Source organism: Alosa sapidissima, chromosome 1, assembly GCF_018492685.1.
Source record: "Alosa sapidissima isolate fAloSap1 chromosome 1, fAloSap1.pri, whole genome shotgun sequence".
In the NCBI taxonomy this organism is placed as follows: Eukaryota; Metazoa; Chordata; class Actinopteri; order Clupeiformes; family Clupeidae; genus Alosa; species Alosa sapidissima.
The window spans coordinates 6,144,010-6,164,366 of NC_055957.1; the positions used below are offsets into that span (position 1 = coordinate 6,144,010).

General features: G+C 43.7%; 1 long non-coding RNA gene across 1 annotated transcript; it reads left to right on the forward strand.

Moving 5' to 3' along the window:
- The first annotated feature begins 8,280 nt into the window (after nt 1-8,280).
- On the forward strand, nt 8,281-19,814 carry LOC121721931. The gene is made up of 5 exons (XR_006034881.1): nt 8,281-8,302; nt 16,181-16,198; nt 17,181-17,214; nt 18,611-18,676; nt 19,231-19,814. It is a non-coding gene; the product is annotated as an uncharacterized LOC121721931 (long non-coding RNA).
- Nucleotides 19,815-20,357: the final 543 nt, after the last annotated feature.

Consider the following 20,357-nt stretch of genomic DNA (forward strand, 5'->3'; position numbering starts at 1 on the left):
GGTCAAAAGTTACGTCCGTGAACACAAGTCCAACTTTGGCCTGTTGGTGGCGCTAGAGCGCTTGAGGTGCCGGCATGAAACTTGGTGAAATGAATTATTGGACTGTCCCCAATTAGTGTGCAAAATTGTATAACTTTTTACCAGACAGTTCTATGGGCTGCCATTGACTTCCATTGCAAAATAATGCGCATCAGCAACTACTGGCCAAAATGCATTTTTGTCAATTACGGAGCCCCCTAGAGGTCAAATGTCACCAAATTTCTTGAGCGTCCTCCCGATGTGGTCTGAGTTACATGTACTAAGTTTGGTTTTGATACATGAAAGCGTTGCTGAGATATGAAATCACTTCCTGTTTGGCGGCTTCGCCGCAAATTTTGATTGGCTGGTACAGGCCAAAGCTTCTGTCAATTGTTCCAGAAAGCAATGCACTCATCAGGCATGGTCTGAAGATGGTCTCTGCCAATTTTGGTGAGGAACAGATGAAATTTGTGACCTGCCAAAACTTTTTTGTGTTTTTGATTTAATCCAATATGGCGGCCGAATCAATTACGATGACATCACAAGTTGGCTTGGGTTGGCCTAAGGACCTTCAACAGTAGTACCAGACACCACTAGTGGGTTTTAATTCTAAGCACAACTGCTGCTACAGGCCAAAAGGCATGTTTCTTAATTACAGCGCCCCCTAGAGGTCAAAGGTCACCAGATTTCTTGAGCCTCCCCCTGATTGGGTCCTGAGTCCATGTACTAAGTTTGGTTATGATAGATGAATGGGTTGCTGAGATATGAGCTCACTTCCTGTTTGGCGGCTTCGCCGCATATTTCGATTGGCTGTTACGGTCAAACGGTTTGAGTTCTGAAGACGAAAAGTGATAACTTTTGTGCGGCTTAGTCTGAAGAGCATGTGTGTCAAGTTTGGTGACGATCGGACAAAATTTGTGACCTGTGAAGTTTTAGTTTCACTTTCACTAAAATCCAATATGGCGGAAAATCCATCATGGCGGAAAATGACGTCATAGGGTGCGTTGAACTCGGCTTGGTCCAAGGATTCCAACGATACCTCATTTTTGACAATCGGGTCAACAGGTCAGAAGTTACGTGCGTGAACGCAAGTCCAACTTTGGCCTGTTGGTGGCGCTAGAGCGCTCAAGGTGCCGGTATGAAACTTGGTGAAATTAATTATGGGACTGTCCCCAATCGGTGTGCCAAATTTCACAACTTTTTACCAGACGGTTCTATGGGCTGCCATAGACTCCCATGGCGGAAGAAAGATGTTAAATAATAATAATAATAGTAAGAAATCATAGAAACACAATGGGGCTTCGCAGCTTCGCTGCTTGGCCCCCAAATATAGCTGCAAGCAGCAATGAGGGGGCCAAGCAGAATAGGCTGGAGTAGCCACGGCGACAAGATAGAACTCAGCAGACACTCGCGATCAACACTTTCAACAAGTGTTACATCAAACATAACTGATTTTGTAGGACTGAAACAGGGCTGAGTATTGCCACCGCCTCCGCCAGCCAGCCCCCCCACCTAATCACCTCTGCCCGTCCCACCCCGCCCTACCACGCACGCATTAGAATGAACTGGATGGAACATGTTGTCATCAGTTTCACATCCAAAAATAAAAGATCGATAAAACACATCGCAACTACAGATCAAAATGCAATTTTGCTAATTGCAGCACCCCCTACAGGTCAAAGGTCAACACATTGTTTGAGCGTCCTCCTAATGGGGTCCTGAACCTATGTAGTAAATTTGGTTATGATACATGGCAGGGTTGCTGAGATATGAGCTCACTTCCTGTTTGGCGGCTTCGCCGCAAGTTTCGATTGGCTGTTACAGCCGAATGCTACTGTCAATCGTTCCAAAAAACGATGCACTGATAAGGCATGGTCTGAAGATGTTCTCTGCCAATTTTGGTGAGGATCCGCTGAAATTTGTGACCTGCGAAAATTCGTACGTGTTTTTGATTAAATCCAATATGGCGGCCGAATCAATTACGATGACATCACAAGTTGGCTTGGGTCGGCCTAAGGACCTCCAACAGTATTACCAGACACCACTAGTGCGTTTTAATTCTAAGCGCAACTGCTGGTACAGGCCAAAAGGCATGTTTCTTAATTACAGCGCCCCCTAGAGGTCAAAGGTCACCAGATTTCTTGAGCGTCCCCCTGATTGGGTCCTGAGTCCATGGACTAAGTTTGGTTATGATAGGTGAATGGGTTGCTGAGATATGAGCTCACTTCCTGTTTGGCGGCTTCGCCGCATATTTCGATTGGCTGTTACGGGCGAACGGTTTGAGTTCCGAAGACGAAAAGGAGTATCTTTTGTGAGGCTTGGTCTGAAGATCATGTGTGTCAAGTTTGGTGATGATCGGACAAAATTTGTGACCTGTGAAAACTTTTTAGTGTTTTTGATTAAATCCAAAATGGCGGAAAATCCATCATGGCGGAAAATGACGTCATAGGATGCGTTGAACTCGGCTTGGTCCAAGGATTCTAACAATACATCATTTTTGACAATCGGGTCATCTAGTCAAAAGTTACGCGCGTGAACGCACGTCCAACTTTGGCCTATTGGTGGCGCTAGAGCGCTCAAGGTGCCGGTATGAAACATGGTGAAATTAATCATGAGACTGTCCCCAATCAGTGTGCCAAATTTCACAACTTTTCACCAGACGGTTCTATGGGCTGCCATAGACTTCAATGACGGAAGCGTAATAATAATAATAAGAAAACGTAGAAACACAATGGGTGCCTTCGCAGCTTCGCTGCTTGGCCCCCAAATATAGCTGCAAGCAGCAATGAGGGGGCCAAGCAGTGAGATCAGCAGGCCAGATTTGCCATGTAAGTCAATGCCGTTGCATCAGACATATAGCCTTAAGCAGTCACAGCAAGTTCAGTGCCATACAACCCAAGATTGGCTGAGTTACAAGGTCAAGTTTCACATCAAAACATAACTGATTTTGTGGGGCTGAACCAGGGCTGAGTGTCGCCGCCCCCTCCCCCAGCCAGCCCACTGCCGCAACAGCCTCTGCCCATCCCACCCCGTCCCACCCTTGCACGCACACATTAGAATGAACTAGATGGAACTTGCGGTCATCAGTTTCACATCAAAAATAAAAGATTGACTGAGATATGATCACACTTGCTGTGATTTAAACATAGAGGTCAACAATTGACGTCATAGGGTGTGTTGAACTCGGCTTGGCCCAAGGATTCCAATGATGCCTCATTTTGCCATTCGGGTCAACAGGTCAAAAGATACGTCCGTAAACACAAGTCCAACTTTGGCCTGTTGGTGGCGCTAGAGCGCTTGAGGTGCCGGCATGAAACTTGGTGAAATGAATTATTGGACTGTCCCCAATTAGTGTGCAAAATTGTATAACTTTTTACCAGACGGTTCTATGGGCTGCCATTGACTTCCATTGCAAAATAATGCGCATCAGCAACTACTGGCCAAAATGCATTTTTGTCAATTACGGTGCCCCCTAGAGGTCAAATGTCACCAAATTTCTTGAGCGTCCTCCCGATGGGGTCTGAGGTACATGTACTAAATTTGGTTTTGATACATGAAAGCGTTGCTGAGATATGAAATCACTTCCTGTTTGGTGGCTTCGCCGCAAATTTCGATTGGCTGGTACAGGTCAATGCTTCTGTCAATTGTTCCAGAAAGCAATGCACTCATCAGGCATGGTCTGTTGATGGTCTCTGCCAATTTTGGTGAGGATCCGCTGAAATTTGTGACCTGCAAAAATGTGTACGTTTTTTTGATTAAATCCAATATGGCGGCCGAATCAATTACGATGACATCACAAGTCGGCTTGGGTCGGCCTAAGGACCTCCAACAGTATTACCAGACACCACTAGTGCATTTTAATTCTAAGCAAAACAGCAGCTACAGGCCAAAAGGCATGTTTCTTAATTACAGCGCCCCCTAGAGGTCAAAGGTCACCAGATTTTTTGAGCGTCCCCCTGATTGGGTCCTGAGTCCATGTACTAAGTTTGGTTATGATAGATGAATGGGTTGCTGAGATATGAGCTCACTTCCTGTTTGGCGGCTTCGCCGCATATTTCGATTGGCTGTTACGGTCAAACGGTTTGAGTTCCGAAGACGAAAAGTGATAACTTTTGTGCGGCTTGGTCTGAAGAGCATGTGTGTCAAGTTTGGTGACGATCGGACAAAATTTGTGACCTGTGAAGTTTTAGTTTCACTTTCACTAAAATCCAATATGGCGGAAAATCCATCATGGCGGAAAATGACGTCATAGGGTGCGTTGAACTCGGCTTGGTCCAAGGATTCCAACGATACCTCATTTTTCAAAATCGGGTCAACAGGTCAAAAGTTACGTGCGTGAACGCACGTCAAACTTTGGCCTGTTGGTGGCGCTAGAGCCCTCGAGGTGCCGACATGAAACTTGGTGAAATTAATCAATGTACTATCCCCAATCAGTGTGCCAAATTTCACAACTTTTTACCAGACGGTTCTATGGGCTGCCATAGACTTCAATGGCAGAGGAAAGATGTTAAATAATAATAATAAGAAATCATAGAAACACAATGGGTGCCTTCGCAGCTTCGCTGCTTGGCCCCCAAATATAGCTGCAAGCAGCAATGAGGGGGCCAAGCAGAATAGGCCGGAGTAGCTACGGCGACAAGATAGAACTCAGCAGACACCCGTGATCAACAGGGCTGAAACAGGGCTGAGTATTGCCACGCCTCCGCCAGCCAGCCCCCCCACCTAATCACCCCAGCCCGTCCCACCCCATCCTGCCATGCCCTTGCACGCACGCATTAGAATTAACTGGATGGAACATGTTGTCATCAGTTTCACATCAAAAAATAAAAGATTGATAAAACACATCAGCAACTACACATCAAAATGCAATATTGCTAATTGCAGCACCTCCTACAGGTCAAAGGTCACCAAATTTTTTGAGCGTCCTCCTAATGGGGTCATGAATCCATATAGTAAGTTTGGTTATGATACATGGCAGGGTTGTTGAGATATGAGCTCACTTCCTGTTTGGCGGCTTCGCCACCAATTTTGATTGACTGTTACAAGCGAATGCTTTTGCCAATTGTTCCAGAAAGCAATATATTGATAGATTATGGTCTGAAGATGGTCTCTGCCAATTTTGGTGAGAATCCGCTGAAATGTGTGACCTGTGAAAACTTGTACGTGTTTTTGATTAAATCCAATATGGCGGCCGAATCAATTACGATGACATCACAAGTTCGCTTGGGTCGGCCTAAGGACCTCCAACAGTGTTACCAGACACCACTAGTGCATTTTAATTCCAAACACAACAGCAGCTACAGGCCAAAAGGCATGTTTCTTAATTACAGCGCCCCCTAGAGGTCAAAGGTCACCAGATTTATTGAGTGTCCCCCTGATTGGGTCCTGAGTCTATGCACCCAGTTTGGCTTTGATACATGCAAGGGTTGCTGAGATATGAGCTCACTTCCTGTTTGGCGGCTTCGCTGCAAATTTCGATTGGCTGTTACAGCCGAATGCTTCTGTCAATTGTTCCAGAAAGCAATGCACTGATAAGGCATGGTCTGAAGATGATCTCTGCCAATTTTGTTGGGGATCCACTGAAATTTGTGACCTGCGAAAATTCGTACGTGTTTTTGATTAAATCCAATATGGCGGCCGAATCAATTACGATGACATCACAAGTTGGCTTGGGTTGGCCTAAGGACCTCCAACAGTATTACCAGACACCACTAGTGCGTTTTAATTCTAAGCACAACTGCTGCTACAGGCCAATAGGCATGTTTCTTAATTACAGCGCCCCCTAGAGGTCAAAGGTCACCAGATTTCTTGAGCGTCCCCCTGATTGGATCCTGAGTCCATGGACTAAGTTTGGTTATGATAGGTGAATGGGTTGCTGAGATATGAGCTCACTTCCTGTTTGGCGGCTTCGCCGCATATTTCGATTGGCTGTTACGGGCGAACGGTTTGAGTTCCGAAGATGAAAAGGAGTATCTTTTGTGAGGCTTGGTCTGAAGATCATGTGTGTCAGGTTTGGTGTCGATTAGACAAAATTTGTGACCTGTGAAAACTTTTTAGTGTTTTTGATTAAATCCAAAATGGCGGAAAATCCATCATGGCGGAAAATAACGTCATAGGGTGCGTTGAACTCGGCTTGGTCCAAGGATTCCAACGATACCTCATTTTTGACAATCGGCCATACGGGTCAAAAGTTACATGCGTGAACGCACGTCCAACTTTGGCCTGTTGGTGGCGCTAGAGTGCTCTAGGTGCCATCATGAAACTTGGTGACATTAATCATGGGACTGTCCCTAATCAGTGTGCCAAATTTCACAACTTTTAACCAGACGGTTCTATGGGCTGCCATTGACTTCCATTGCAAAATAATGTGCATCAGCAACTACTGGCAAAAATGCATTTTTGCCAATTACGGAGCCCGCTAGAGGTCAAATGTCACCATATTTCTTGAGCGTCCTCCCGATGTGGTCTGAGGTACATGTACTAAGTTTGGTTTTAATACATGAAAGCGTTGCGGAGATATGAAATCACTTCCTGTTTGGCGGCTTCGCCGCAAATTTTGATTGGCTGGTACAGGCCAAAGCTTCTGTCAATTGTTCCAGAAAGCAATGCACTCATCAGGCATGGTCTGAAGATGGTCTCTGCCAATTTTGGTGAGGAACAGATGAAATTTGTGACCTGCCAAAACGTTTTTGTGTTTTTGATTTAATCCAATATGGCGGCCGAATCAATTACGATGACATCACAAGTTGGCTTGGGTCGGCCTAAGGACCTTCAACAGTAGTACCAGACACCACTAGTGGGTTTTAATTCTAAGCACAACTGCTGCTACAGGCCAAAAGGCATGTTTCTTAATTACAGCGCCCCCTAGAGGTCAAAGGTCACCAGATTTCTTGAGCGTCACCCTGATTGGGACCTGAGTCCATGGACTAAGTTTGGTTATGATAGATCAATGGGTTGCTGAGATATGAGCTCACTTCCTGTTTGGCGGCTTCGCCGCAAATTTCGATTGGCTGTTACGCGCGAACGGTTTTAGTTCCGAAGACAAAAAGCAATGCATTAATGAGGCATGGTCTGTAGATGATATCTGTCAAGTTTTGTGTCTATCGGACAAAATTTGTGACCTCTGATACGTTTTAAGTGATTTTGATGAAATCCAAAATGGCGGAAAATCCATCATGGCGGAAAATGACGTCATAGGGTGCGTTGAACTCGGCTTGGTCCAAGGATTCCAACGGTACCTCATTTTTCAAAATCGGATTAACAGGTCAAAAGTTACGTGCGTGAACGCACGTCCAACTTTGGCCTGTTGGTGGCGCTAGAGCCCTCGAGGAGCCGACATGAAACTTGGTGAAATTAATCATGGGACTGTCCCCAATCGGTGTGCCAAATTTCACAACTTTTTACCAGACGGTTCTATGGGCTGCCATAGACTCCCATGGCGGAAGAAAGATGTTAAATAATAATAATAATAGTAAGAAATCATAGAAACACAATGGGGCTTCGCAGCTTCGCTGCTTGGCCCCCAAATATAGCTGCAAGCAGCAATGAGGGGGCCAAGCAGTGAGATCAGCAGGCCATATTAACCTTGTAAATCAATGCCATTGCATCAGACATATAGCCTTAAGCAGTCACAGCAAGTTCCATGCCATACAACCCAAGATTGGCTGAGTTACAAGGTCAAGTTTCACATCAAAACATAACTGATTTTGTGGGGCTGAACCAGGGCTGAGTGTCGCCGCCCCCTCCCCCAGCCAGCCCACCGCCGCAACCGCCCCTGCCCATCCCATCCCGTCCCACCCTTGCACGCACACATTAGAATGAACTAGATGGAACTTGCTGTCATCAGTTTCACATAAAAAATAAAAGATTGACTGAGATATGATCACACTTGCTGGGATTTAAACACAGAGGTCAACAATTGACGTCATAGGGTGTGTTGAACTCGGCTTGGCCCAAGGATTCCAATGATACCTCATTTTGCCATTCGGGTCAACAGGTCAAAAGTTACGTCCGTGAACACAAGTCCAACTTTGGCCTGTTGGTGGCGCTAGAGCGCTTGAGGTGCCGGCATGAAACTTGGTGAAATGAATTATTGGACTGTCCCCAATTAGTGTGCAAAATTTTATAACTTTTTACCAGACGGTTCTATGGGCTGCCATTGACTTCCATTGCAAAATAATGCGCATCAGCAACTACTGGCCAAAATGCATTTTTGTCAATTACGGTGCCCCCTAGAGGTCAAATGTCACCAAATTTCTTGAGCGTCCTCCCGATGGGGTCTGAGGTACATGTACTAAATTTGGTTTTGATACATGAAAGCGTTGCTGAGATATGAAATCACTTCCTGTTTGGCGGCTTCGCCGCAAATTTCGATTGGCTGGTACAGGTCAATGCTTCTGTCAATTGTTCCAGAAAGCAATGCACTCATCAGGCATGGTCTGAAGATGGTCTCTACCAATTTTGGTGAAGAACAGATGAAATTTGTGACCTGCGAAAACTTGTACGTGTTTTTGATTAAATTCAATATGGCGGCCGAATCAATTACGATGACATCACAAGTTGGCTTGGGTCGGCCTAAGGACCTCCAACAGTATTACCAGACACCACTAGTGCGTTTTAATTCTAAGCACAACTGCAGCTACAGGCCAAAAAGCATGTTTCTTAATTACAGCGCCCCCTAGAGGTCAAAGGTCACCAAATTTCTTGAGCGTCCCCCTGATTGGGTCCTGAGTCCATGGACTAAGTTTGGTTATGATAGATGAATGGGTTGCTGAGATATGAGCTCACTTCCTGTTTGGCGGCTTCGCCGCAAATTTCGATTGGCTGTTACGCGCGAACGGTTTTAGTTCCGAAGACGAAAAAGAATAACTTTTGTGCGGCTTGGTCTGAAGAGCATGTGTGTCAAGTTTGGTGACGATCGGACAAAATTTGTGACCTGTGAAGTTTTAGTTTCACTTTCACTAAAATCCAATATGGCGGAAAATCCATCATGGCGGAAAATGACGTCATAGGGTGCGTTGAACTCGGCTTGGTCCAAGGATTCCAACGATACCTCATTTTTGACAATCGGGTCAATAGGTCAGAAGTTACGTGCGTGAACGCAAGTCCAACTTTGGCCTGTTGGTGGCGCTAGAGCGCTCAAGGTGCCGGTATGAAACTTGGTGAAATTAACTATGGGACTATCCCTAATCAGTGTGCCAAATTTCACAACTTTTCACCAGACGGTTCTATGGGCTGCCATTGACTTCAATGGCGGAATAATAATAATAATAATAATAATAAGAACAAATAGAAACACAATGGGTGCCTTCGCAGCTTCGCTGCTTGGCCCCCAAATATAGCTGCAAGCAGCAATGAGGGGGCCAAGCAGTATAGGCCGGAGTAGCCACGGCGACAAGATAGAACTCAGCAGACACCCGCGATCAACACTTTCAATAAGTGTCACATCAAAACATAACTGACTTTGTAGGGCTGAAACAGGGCTGAGTATTGCCACCGCCTCCGCCAGCCAGCCCCCCCACCTAATCAGCCCTGCCCGTTCCACCCCGTCCCGCACTGCCCTTTCACGCACGCATTAGAATGAACTGGATGGAACATGTTGTCATCAGTTTCACATCAAAAAATAAAAGATTGATAAAACACATCAGCAACTACAGATGAAAATGCAATATTGCTAATTGCAGCACCCCTACAGGTCAAAGGTCACCAAAGTTTTTGAGCGTCCTCCTAATGGGGTCATGAATATATGTAGTAAGTTTGGTTATGATACATGGCAGGGTTGCTGAGATATGAGCTCACTTCCTGTTTGGCGGCTTCGCCACCAATTTCGATTGGCGGTTACGGGCGAATGCTTTTGTCAATTGTTCAAGAGAGCAAGATATTCATAGGTTATGGTCTGAAGATGATCTGTGCCAATGGTGGTGAAAATTAGATGAAATTTGCGACCTGTGAAAACTTTTTGATGTTTTTGATTAAATCCAATATGGCGGCCGAATCAATTAAGATGACATCACAAGTTGGCCTGGATCGGCCTAAGGACCTCCAACAGTATTAACAGACACCACTATTGCATTTTAATTCCAAACACAACAGCAGCTACAGGCCAAAAGGCATGTTTCTTAATTACAGCGCCCCCTAGAGGTCAAAGGTCACCAGATTTATTGAGTGTCCCCCTGATTGGGTCCTGAGTCTATGCACCCAGTTTGGCTTTGATACATGCAAGGGTTGCTGAGATATGAGCTCACTTCCTGTTTTGCGGCTTCGCCGCAAGTTTCGATTGGCTGTTACAGCCGAATGCTTCTGGCAATTGTTGCAGAAAGCAAAGCACTGATAAGGCATGGTCTGAAGATGATCTCTGCCAATTTTGGTGAGGATCCGCTGAAATTTGTGACCTGCGAAAATTTTTATGTGTTTTTGATTAAATCCAATATGGCGGCCGAATCATTTATGATGACATCACAAATTGGCTTGGGTCGGCCTAAGGACCTCCAACAGTATTAACAGACACCAGTAGTGCGTTTTAATTCTAAGCACAACAGCAGCTACAGGCCAAAAGGCATGTTTCTTAATTATAGCGCCCCCTAGAGGTCAAAGGTCACCAGATTTCTTCAGCGTCCCCCTGATTGGGTCCTGAGTCCATGTACTAAGTTTGGTTATGATAGATGATTGGGTTGCTGAGATATGAGCTCACTTCCTGTTTGGCGGCTTCGCCGCATATTTCGATTGGCTGTTACGGGCGAACGGTTTGAGTTCCGAAGACGAAAAGGAATAACTTTTGTGAGGCTTGGTCTGAAGATGAAGTGTGTCAGGTTTGGTGTCGATCGGACAAAATTTGTGACCTGTGAAGACTTTTTAGTGTTTTTGATGAAATCCAAAATGGCGGAAAATCCATCATGGCGGAAATTGACGTCATAGGGTGCGTTGAACTCAGCTTGGTCCAAGGATTCCAGCGATACCTCAATTTTGACAATCGGGTCAACGGGTCAGAAGTTACGTGCATGAACGCAAGTCCAACTTTGGCCTGTTGGTGGCGCTAGAGCGCTAGAGGTGCCGACATGAAACTTGGTGAAATTAATCATTGGACTGTCTCCAATCACTGTGCCAAATTTCAGAACTTTTTGCCAGACGGTTCTATGGGCTGCCATTGACTTCAATGGCAGAGGAATAATAATAATAATAATAAATATAGCTGCAAGCAGCAATGAGGGGGCCAAGCAGAGAGATCAGCAGGCCAGATTTGCCATGTAAGTCAATGCTGTTGCATCAGACATATAGCCTTAAGCAGTCACAGCAAGTTCCATGCCATACAACCCAAGATTGGCTGAGTTACAAGGTCAAGTTTCACATCAAAACATAACTGATTTTGTGGGGCTGAACCAGGGCTGAGTGTCGCCGCCCCCTCCCCCAGCCAGCCCACCGCCGCAACCGCCCCTGCCCATCCCACCCCGTCCCACCCTTGCACGCACACATATGAACTAGATGGAACTTGCTGTCATCAGTTTCACATCAAAAATAAAAGATTGACTGAGATATGATCACAATTGCTGTGATTTAAACATAGAGGTCAAGAATTGACGTCATAGGGTGTGTTGAACTCGGCTTGGCCCAAGGATTCCAATGATACCTCATTTTGCCATTCGGGTCAACAGGTCAAAAGTTACGTCCGTGAACACAAGTCCAACTTTGGCCTGTTGGTGGCGCTAGAGCGCTTGAGGTGCCGGTATGAAACTTGGTGAAATGAATTATTGGACTGTCCCCAATTAGTGTGCAAAATTTTATAACCTTTTACCAGACGGTTCTATGGGCTGCCATTGACTTCCATTGCAAAATAATGCGCATCAGCAACTACTGGCCAAAATGCATTTTTGTCAATTACGGTGCCCCCTAGAGGTCAAATGTCACCAAATTTCTTGAGCGTCCTCCCGATGGGGTCTGAGGTACATGTACTAAATTTGGTTTTGATACATGAAAGCGTTGCTGAGATATGAAATCACTTCCTGTTTGGCGGCTTCGCCACCAATTTCGATTGGCTGTTACGGGCGAACGCTTTTGTCAATCGTTCCAGAAAATTAAACACTGATAAGGCATGGTCTGAAGATGGTCTGAGCCAATTTTGGTTAAAGTCAGATGAAGTTTGTGACCAGTGAAAACTTTTTAGTGTTTTTGATTAAATTCAATATGGCGGCCGAATCAATTATGTTGACATCACAAGTTGTCCTGGGTCAGCCTAAGGATATCCAAAAGTACTACCAGACACCACTAGTATGTTTTAATTCCAAACACATCAACAGCTACAGGCCAAAATGCATTTTCGCTAATTACAGCGCCCCCTAGAGGTCAAAGGTCACCAGATTTTTTGAGTGCTCTACAGATGGGGATATAAGTCCAAGTACTAAGTTTGGTTATGACAGATGAAAGGGTTGCTGAGATATGAGCTCACTTCCTGTTTGGCGGCTTCGCCGCATATTTTGATTGGTTGTTACGGGCGAACGGTTTTAGTTCCGAAGACAAAAATCGATAACTTTTGTGCGGATTGGTCTGAAGATCATATGTATTAAGTTTCGTTAAAATCGGACAAACTATGTGAGGCGTGAAACTTTAGTTTCACTTTCGATAAAATCCAAAATGGCGGAAAATCCATCATGGCGGAAAATGACGTCATAGGGTGCGTTGAACTCGGCTTGGTCCAAGGATTCCAACGGTACCTCATTTTTCAAAATCAGATCAACAGGTCAAAAGTTACGTGCATGAACGCACGTCCAACTTTGGCCTGTTGGTGGCGCTAGAGCGCTGGAGGTGCCGGCATGAAACTTGGTGCAATTAATTATTGGCCTGTCCCCAATCAGTGTGCCAAATTTCACAACTTTTTACCAGACGGTTCTATGGGCTGCCATAGACTCCCATGGCGGAAGAAAGTATAATAATAAGAAATCATAGAATCACAATGGGTGCCTTCGCAGCTTCGCTGCTTGGCCCCCAATAATAGGGAAGAAAACATAGAATCACTATGGGTTGCCCTGCAGCTTCGCTGCTTGGCCCCCAATAATAATAAGAATTCATAGAAACACAATGGGTGCTTCGCAGCTTCGCTGCTTGGCCCCCAATAATAGGGAAGAAAACATAGAATCACTATGGGTTGCCCTGCAGCTTCGCTGCTTGGCCCCCAACTAGATGGAACTTGCTGTCATCAGTTTCACATCAAAAATAAAAGATTGACTGAGATATGATCACACTTGCTGTGATTTAAACACAGAGGTCAAAAATTGACGTCATAGGGTGTGTTGAACTCGGCTTGGCCCAAGGATTCCAATGATACCTCATTTTGCCATTCGGGTCAACAGGTCAAAAGTTACGTCCGTGAACACAAGTCCAACTTTGGCCTGTTGGTGGCGCTAGAGCGCTTGAGGTGCCGGCATGAAACTTGGTGAAATGAATTATTGGACTGTCCCCAATTAGTGTGCAAAATTTTATAACTTTTTACCAGACGGTTCTATGGGCTGCCATTGACTTCCATTGCAAAATAATGCGCATCAGCAACTATTGGCCAAAATGCATTTTTGTCAATTACGGAGCCCCCTAGAGGTCAAATGTCACCAAATTTCTTGAGCATCCTCCCGATGTGGTCTGAGGTACATGTACTAAGTTTGGTTTTGATACATGAAAGCGCTGCTGAGATATGAAATCACTTCCTGTTTGGCGGCTTCGCCGCAAATTTTGATTGGCTGGTACAGGCCAAAGCTTCTGTCAATTGTTCCAGAAAGCAATGCACTCATCAGGCATGGTCTGAAGATGGTCTCTGCCAATTTTGGTGAGGAACAGATGAAATTTGTGACCTGCAAAAACGTGTACGTGTTTTTGATTAAATCCAATATGGCGGCCGAATCAATTACGATGACATCACAAGTCGGCTTGGGTCGGCCTAAGGACCTCCAACAGTATTACCAGACACCACTAGTGCATTTTAATTCTAAGCAAAACAGCAGCTACAGGCCAAAAGGCATGTTTCTTAATTACAGCGCCCCCTAGAGGTCAAAGGTCACCAGATTTTTTGAGCCTCCCCCTGATTGGGTCCTGAGTCCATGTACTAAGTTTGGTTATGATAGATGAATGGGTTGCTGAGATATGAGCTCACTTCCTGTTTGGCGGCTTCGCCGCATATTTCGATTGGCTGTTACGGTCAAACGGTTTTAGTTCCGAAGACGAAAAGTGATAACTTTTGTGCGGCTTGGTCTGAAGAGCATGTGTGTCAAGTTTGGTGACGATCGGACAAAATTTGTGACCTGTGAAGTTTTAGTTTCACTTTCACTAAAATCCAATATGGCGGAAAATCCATCATGGCGGAAAATGACGTCATAGGGTGCGTTGAACTCGGCTTGGTCCAAGGATTCCAACGGTACCTCATTTTTCAAAATTGGATCAACAGGTCAAAAGTTACGTGCGTGAACGCACGTCCAACTTTGGCCTGTTGGTGGCGCTAGAGCCCTCGAGGAGCCGACATGAAACTTGGTGAAATTAATCATGGGACTGTCCACAATCGGTGTGCCAAATTTCACAACTTTTTACCAGACGGTTCTATGGGCTGCCATAGACTTCCATGACGGAAGAAGGTATAATAATAATAAGAAAAGATAGAAACACAATGGGTGCCTTCGCAGCTTCGCTGCTTGGCCCCCAATAATAAATATAGCTGCAAGCAGCAATGAGGGGGCCAAGCAGAAGGTTCAGCAGGCCAGATTTGCCATGCAACTCAATGCCGTGGCATCAGGCATATAGCATTAAGCAGTCACAGCAAGTTCCATGCCAAACAACCCAAGATTGGCTGAGTTACAAGGTCAAGTTTCACATCAAAACATAACTGATTTTGTGTGGCTGAACCAGGGCTGAGTGTCGCCGCCCCCTCACCCAGTCAACCCACCGCCGCAATCGCCCCTGCTCGTCCCACCCTGCCCCACCCTTGCACGCACGGCATGCATTAGAATTAACTGGATGGAACTCGCTGTCATTAGTTTCACATCAAAAATAAAAGATCGATTGAGATATGATCATGCTTGCTGTGATTTCAATGCCCCCATAGAGGTCAAAGGTCACCAAACTATTTGTGCATCATCAGGATGAACCAGACGGTTTTATGGGCTGCCATTGACCTCCATTGCAGAATAATGCAGCAACTACAGGCCAAAATACATTTTTGCCAATTCCAGAGCCCCCTAGAGGTCAAAGGTTAACAAATTTATTGAGCGTCCTCCTGATTGGTCCTGAGGACCATGTACTAAGTTTGGTTTTGATACATGAAAGCGTTGCTGAGATATGAGCTCACTTCCTGTTTGGCGGCTTCGCCGCAAATTTCGATTGGCTGTTACAGGCGAACGCTTCAATCAATTGTTCCAGAAAAAAATACACTGATCAGGCATGGTCTGAAGATGGTCTCTGCCAATTTTGGTGAGGATCAGCTGAAAGTTGTGACTTGCGAATACTTATTCGTGTTTTTGATTAAATCCAATATGGCGGCCAAACAATTATGTTGATGTCACAAGTTGTCCTCTGTTGACCTAAGGACCTTCCACAGTATTGTCACAGTATTCTAAGCACAACAGCAGCTACAGGCCAAAAGGCATTTTTCTTAATTGCAGTGCCCCCTAGAGGTCAAAGGTCACCAAATTTGTTGAGCATCCTCCTGATTGGGTCAGTAGTCTGTATACTAAGTTTGGTTACGATACAGCTTCAATCAGATGTGTTTTCAGATATATGTTGGGTGCAATAATGGTGTGACTGTTACCAAATGTTGGAGCCTATGTAATGTCAATAAAATACAAATATTTTTGTCTGACTTTATCCTTTATTCACATTTCTTTTTTTTAATCATGCAAATTAGGCCTACCACATTTTATGCAGATATTGCCTGATTTGCTGAGTCTGGATATGAGATTTCAGAAAACTTGCAATACAACAATGATGTTTTTTATGATAGTAATACGTTTCATGGTAGTTAAGTTTCATGGTGATATTTGTTTTTTAACCTATCACCTGTAATCTCTAACCTTTCCATCAAATGTATTTTGTGTGGAAATATTTTGATGTCGAGAATGGCAAATGAAGTAGGGACTTTTATTGTGACGAGTATCATCCAGTATCTCGTCTGTGACATCTACCATCTTTCTTTTAGCTGACTACAACTGTCGAGGTAAGACGCAAAGTTAACGTCTCCAGAAAATGAATTGATATGTCTGTATATTTGGTTTTGATCTACTTATAACAGAATAGGCACACAAAAATATGAAAATATGTCTAGCTGAGGTGCATCTGGAGAGCCACCTTTGTTAAATGTGTTAGCAGCTAACGTTTTAGTGTCACACTATGAACGACAAACGTTAACGTTCAAGTTAGGCAGACAGGAAAGGTAGCAATTGTGTAAAAATGAATTAGTAACTTTAATAGCCTAACGTTACATAAAACATATTATCCTATGGAAGCAGGCAATGTGTTGAGAACTGGCCGTTATCTCATGAAATACGTTGTATCGTCGAATTAAGTTTACATCATGCTGGCATGATGCTTCACGCCATGATGCAGGCTAACGTTGTTAGGCACGTTTGATTGTGAGCAATTAACTTTGTGGTAACGTTAACTGAACTCATTTTGAATAGATTCTAACTGTGTTGGAAAACGTTTTTCGGTACTATAACCTTGGTTGAGTTTTGGAGTCATGTCTGATCTCGAAAGCCGTTTGGAATGCAAGTTAACCTTAATGTTAGCAGAGCCCATTTAGACATTCTCTGCTAAATCAGAGACAGACTTCTAGCAGCTAAGTTATAGCTGCGGGAGAACATAGCAAACCCGTAGGAGTTGATTAAACAAATGTATGGCTCCGTTTCATGTACACCGTGTGTAAAGGCAGGTAACTATGTACAATTCTTAACAAATTAAGTAATTTAATTGATCTTAAACAGAGGATGTGAAGTTATTCTAGGTTAAATTGGTCTTGTTTGGGTGGAATGTGACCGAGGCTGCTAAAATCATAGCTATGAATTCGTAGGTTACGGCTAAAATACTCTTTTACAATTACAAGCAAAATCACTCGTTTGTAAGCTCAAAGTACATATCTATGTAATTGTAAATGCTAAGTTTGTATCTTTCATAAACTATATATGTTAAATGTTTTCCAGATTTTGGATTCCTTTTTGAGCAAGTTAATTGAAGGTAAGTGTTAAATGTTTCAGGGCTTTTATGTACAACTTCTAGGGAAATTTTGAAACTTTTATGCTGCATTGCCTGCAAAATGTAAAACCGTAATGCTAGTAAGAAATATGCCATATGTTGATCTGGAATAATTACAGCTGTGCTTGGCCTTGTGTATGGCATTGAAATGCCTTACAGTTCTGGACAGAAAAGCTAGTATATTACACTGATATGCGCTGATTCAGAGTAATTTCTATGGCCTCAGAGTAGAAAGTCATGAGAATCACTGCAGGGACTCCTGCAGTAGTTTTCAGTGGTGATGTGTGGTATTATTTGGGTTATGGATGAATGTGGTGTGGCATGCATATGAAAGCAAGGAAGGAGGATTTAAGAGGTGTAGAGGGAAACATTACTGCTGTATTGGAAGTTAATCCTAACATTTGGTTAATAGTCTGATTTGTATACCGGGATGCAGGTTGAAGTGGGTTGCTGGGCTTTGGACAGAGATGCTCACATAGTTGCTCATCCTGAGCTTGGATTAGTTTTATTCCTGTCTCGTATGCTTTGTACTTTAGGTCAAGAATGTGTATGCCTAACTAGGGTGTAGCTGTAAATGTGTGCAATAGGTTCCATTTCATGGTAGTTGTGTGTAGGCTTAGTGGTATGTAACAATCCTCCAGATGTTAATTTGTTTAGCAGATTAACAATAGCTATAAAGCTACATATCACCCCTTTTGATAAATGCAGTGTGGCCTACCCTAGCAGGAAGTGCAAATTGAAAGTAACATTTGCCTACTGCCCCCATCAAGGCAAATATTTCAAAAAAATATAAATATCCTTGATTAGACTATGTTGGTTTTTGTGGAAAAGAAAATTGGCGTTAGTCCTGGTTTTAGTAGTGGGCAGTATGCAGTCAGATAGGTCACCATAGGCATATTTGGATTTGCTACGGATGGATTCACAAATAAATAAATTACATTTGGCAAGATACTTGATATACAGGCTAAATGCAAATGGGCTACGCCAATGCAATTATTTTACATTAACAAAATGCAGAAAAATATAACGGATTGAAAATAAAGTAGGCAGGTATGTCAGTCATTTTTATTGTTCGCAATTGGTGTACTGGCATGTTTAACTGTTAGCTGCAGTGCAATGTTACATTATGTGTAAGTTAAGTACAGAACCGACTGTGCAACCAGATTTTTTTCTGTGCCCTTAAATCTTTTAACTTGGGCGCATAAGTGCTCCTGGAATTTTTTTTTTTTTTTAAATGTAGAGCCCTGTCTTAAGTTCAGAAGTTAAAGAGTCTTTATGATGTAAATATGTACATTGTTATTGCCTGTTTATCAGAACTGATGAAAGTATTAGTGGTAACTGTATGATATTTCTGATGTGTTTTCTGTGCGTTTTGCAGATGCCGTGTCCAAGCAAGCGGTCCAGGGCGGCCAAGAAGAGAAAGGCTGACTTGAGGTCCACTGAGGTCAGGCTGTTGAGCTTTACTATCTGTCCTGATGTATTATGAGTGTTTAATAGGAAACATGTAATGTTGGACACATTTGATATGTTTCTCCCAATTCTTATTTACAGTAGTTTTTATGTTTGCTTGAAATATGCCGCTTACATTTTGAATGTATTTGATTTTAATGAAGGATGTGCTGCATGTCTAATTTAAAGGAGAAATCCAGCGAGTGCTTACATAGATCTACGTTTCTCAAGGTGACCAAGTATTGTCGGTACAAAAAATGAAAATGTTTGTTTTTACCGGTAGCTGCTGGTTGTAGCAACTCGAGCTAGGAAAAACTGATTGTTTTGATTTTGTTTCATACCAACAGTACTCAGTGACCTTGAGAAAAGGAGACCTATGTGAAAACTCGCCATATTTCCTTTTGAGAAGTTGCTGAATATTTATGATCTAAATATATTTACATTACTGTTCTGAAAGTATGAGTATATTAGTTGCTTTAATGATGGAATTATTAAAGAAGTATGGTATGTTAGACTTGGTAACTTTATGATGGGTTTTCTGTGTTACAGGTGCCGAGCAAGAGGTCCCCGGTGGCGCAGGTTGACTTGGTCTCCTGTGACGAGGTTGGGCGTCCTCGTAAAAAAGCCCACACACAGTCTTCGGACGCTATACAGTCTTCGGACTGCCAGTTACAATGCCAGTTACAATGCCAGTTACAATGCCAGTTACAGTCTTCGGACGCAATACAAGCAAACTCTACCAACTCTCAAACAAACTCTACCAACTCTCTGAATATGTGCCATGACAATAATGCTACTGATTGTTGTTTTTTGAATGAATCTGTTGACTTCCCAGAGAGATCTGTGCTGATGGGGTCCTTTCATCAAGGCGATTCACGGTTTGGAAATGTGCGCAACAAGCAGTGTGGTGCCATCAGCTTGACTGCTGTTTTGAAGTCCAAGATGAAGAACGTGTGGAGCTGGGAAACTGGAGATCTTGATGATGTTTTGATTAAGGGAACTGTTCTATACAGGTCAATGAGTGCACAGGGTAAAATAAGAGACCATGGAAGGGGTTACATTGCTGTGTCTGAATTACCTAGGCAATATGAAGTGTGGAATTGTGATTTTGCAATAAACTTTGCTGAATCTTACACTGGATTTATTCACGTTGATGACTATGACCATGCTTTGCGTGATGTTGCCATGCCTTTTGATGTAGCACTGCAGCGGGCACTGTTTAGCAATGATGCTTGTTTGTTAACCATTTGTGCTAATACATTTGCTATAGTGAATGCAGGAGCAAGGTTTGCCTTTGTTGATTCACATGCAAACAGGAACGTCAACCAGAAAGGTCAGAGGACAAGTTGTGTTGCATACTTCAGCTCTGTACAGGCCATGATCACATCTGTTTATGACTTTGCACGATCTTTTGGCGTAAGCACACCACGGTTTGAGGTAACTGGAGTCACAGCAGTAACTCATGCAACCGCTCAGATGACTGACTCATCCAGCTGCGCAACAAGCTCTGTGAATTACACAGTGCCCGGTAAGGATGTTAAACAAAACGTTTGCAGACCTCTGTATGTACATGAAGTTGGCGTAACTCTGAACAGAGATTGTGCCTCAAAGGACGAAAACAGAAGCTGTGAGTGTAATGTAAGGAAACCAGAGACCAAACAGGATAAGCAGTCATT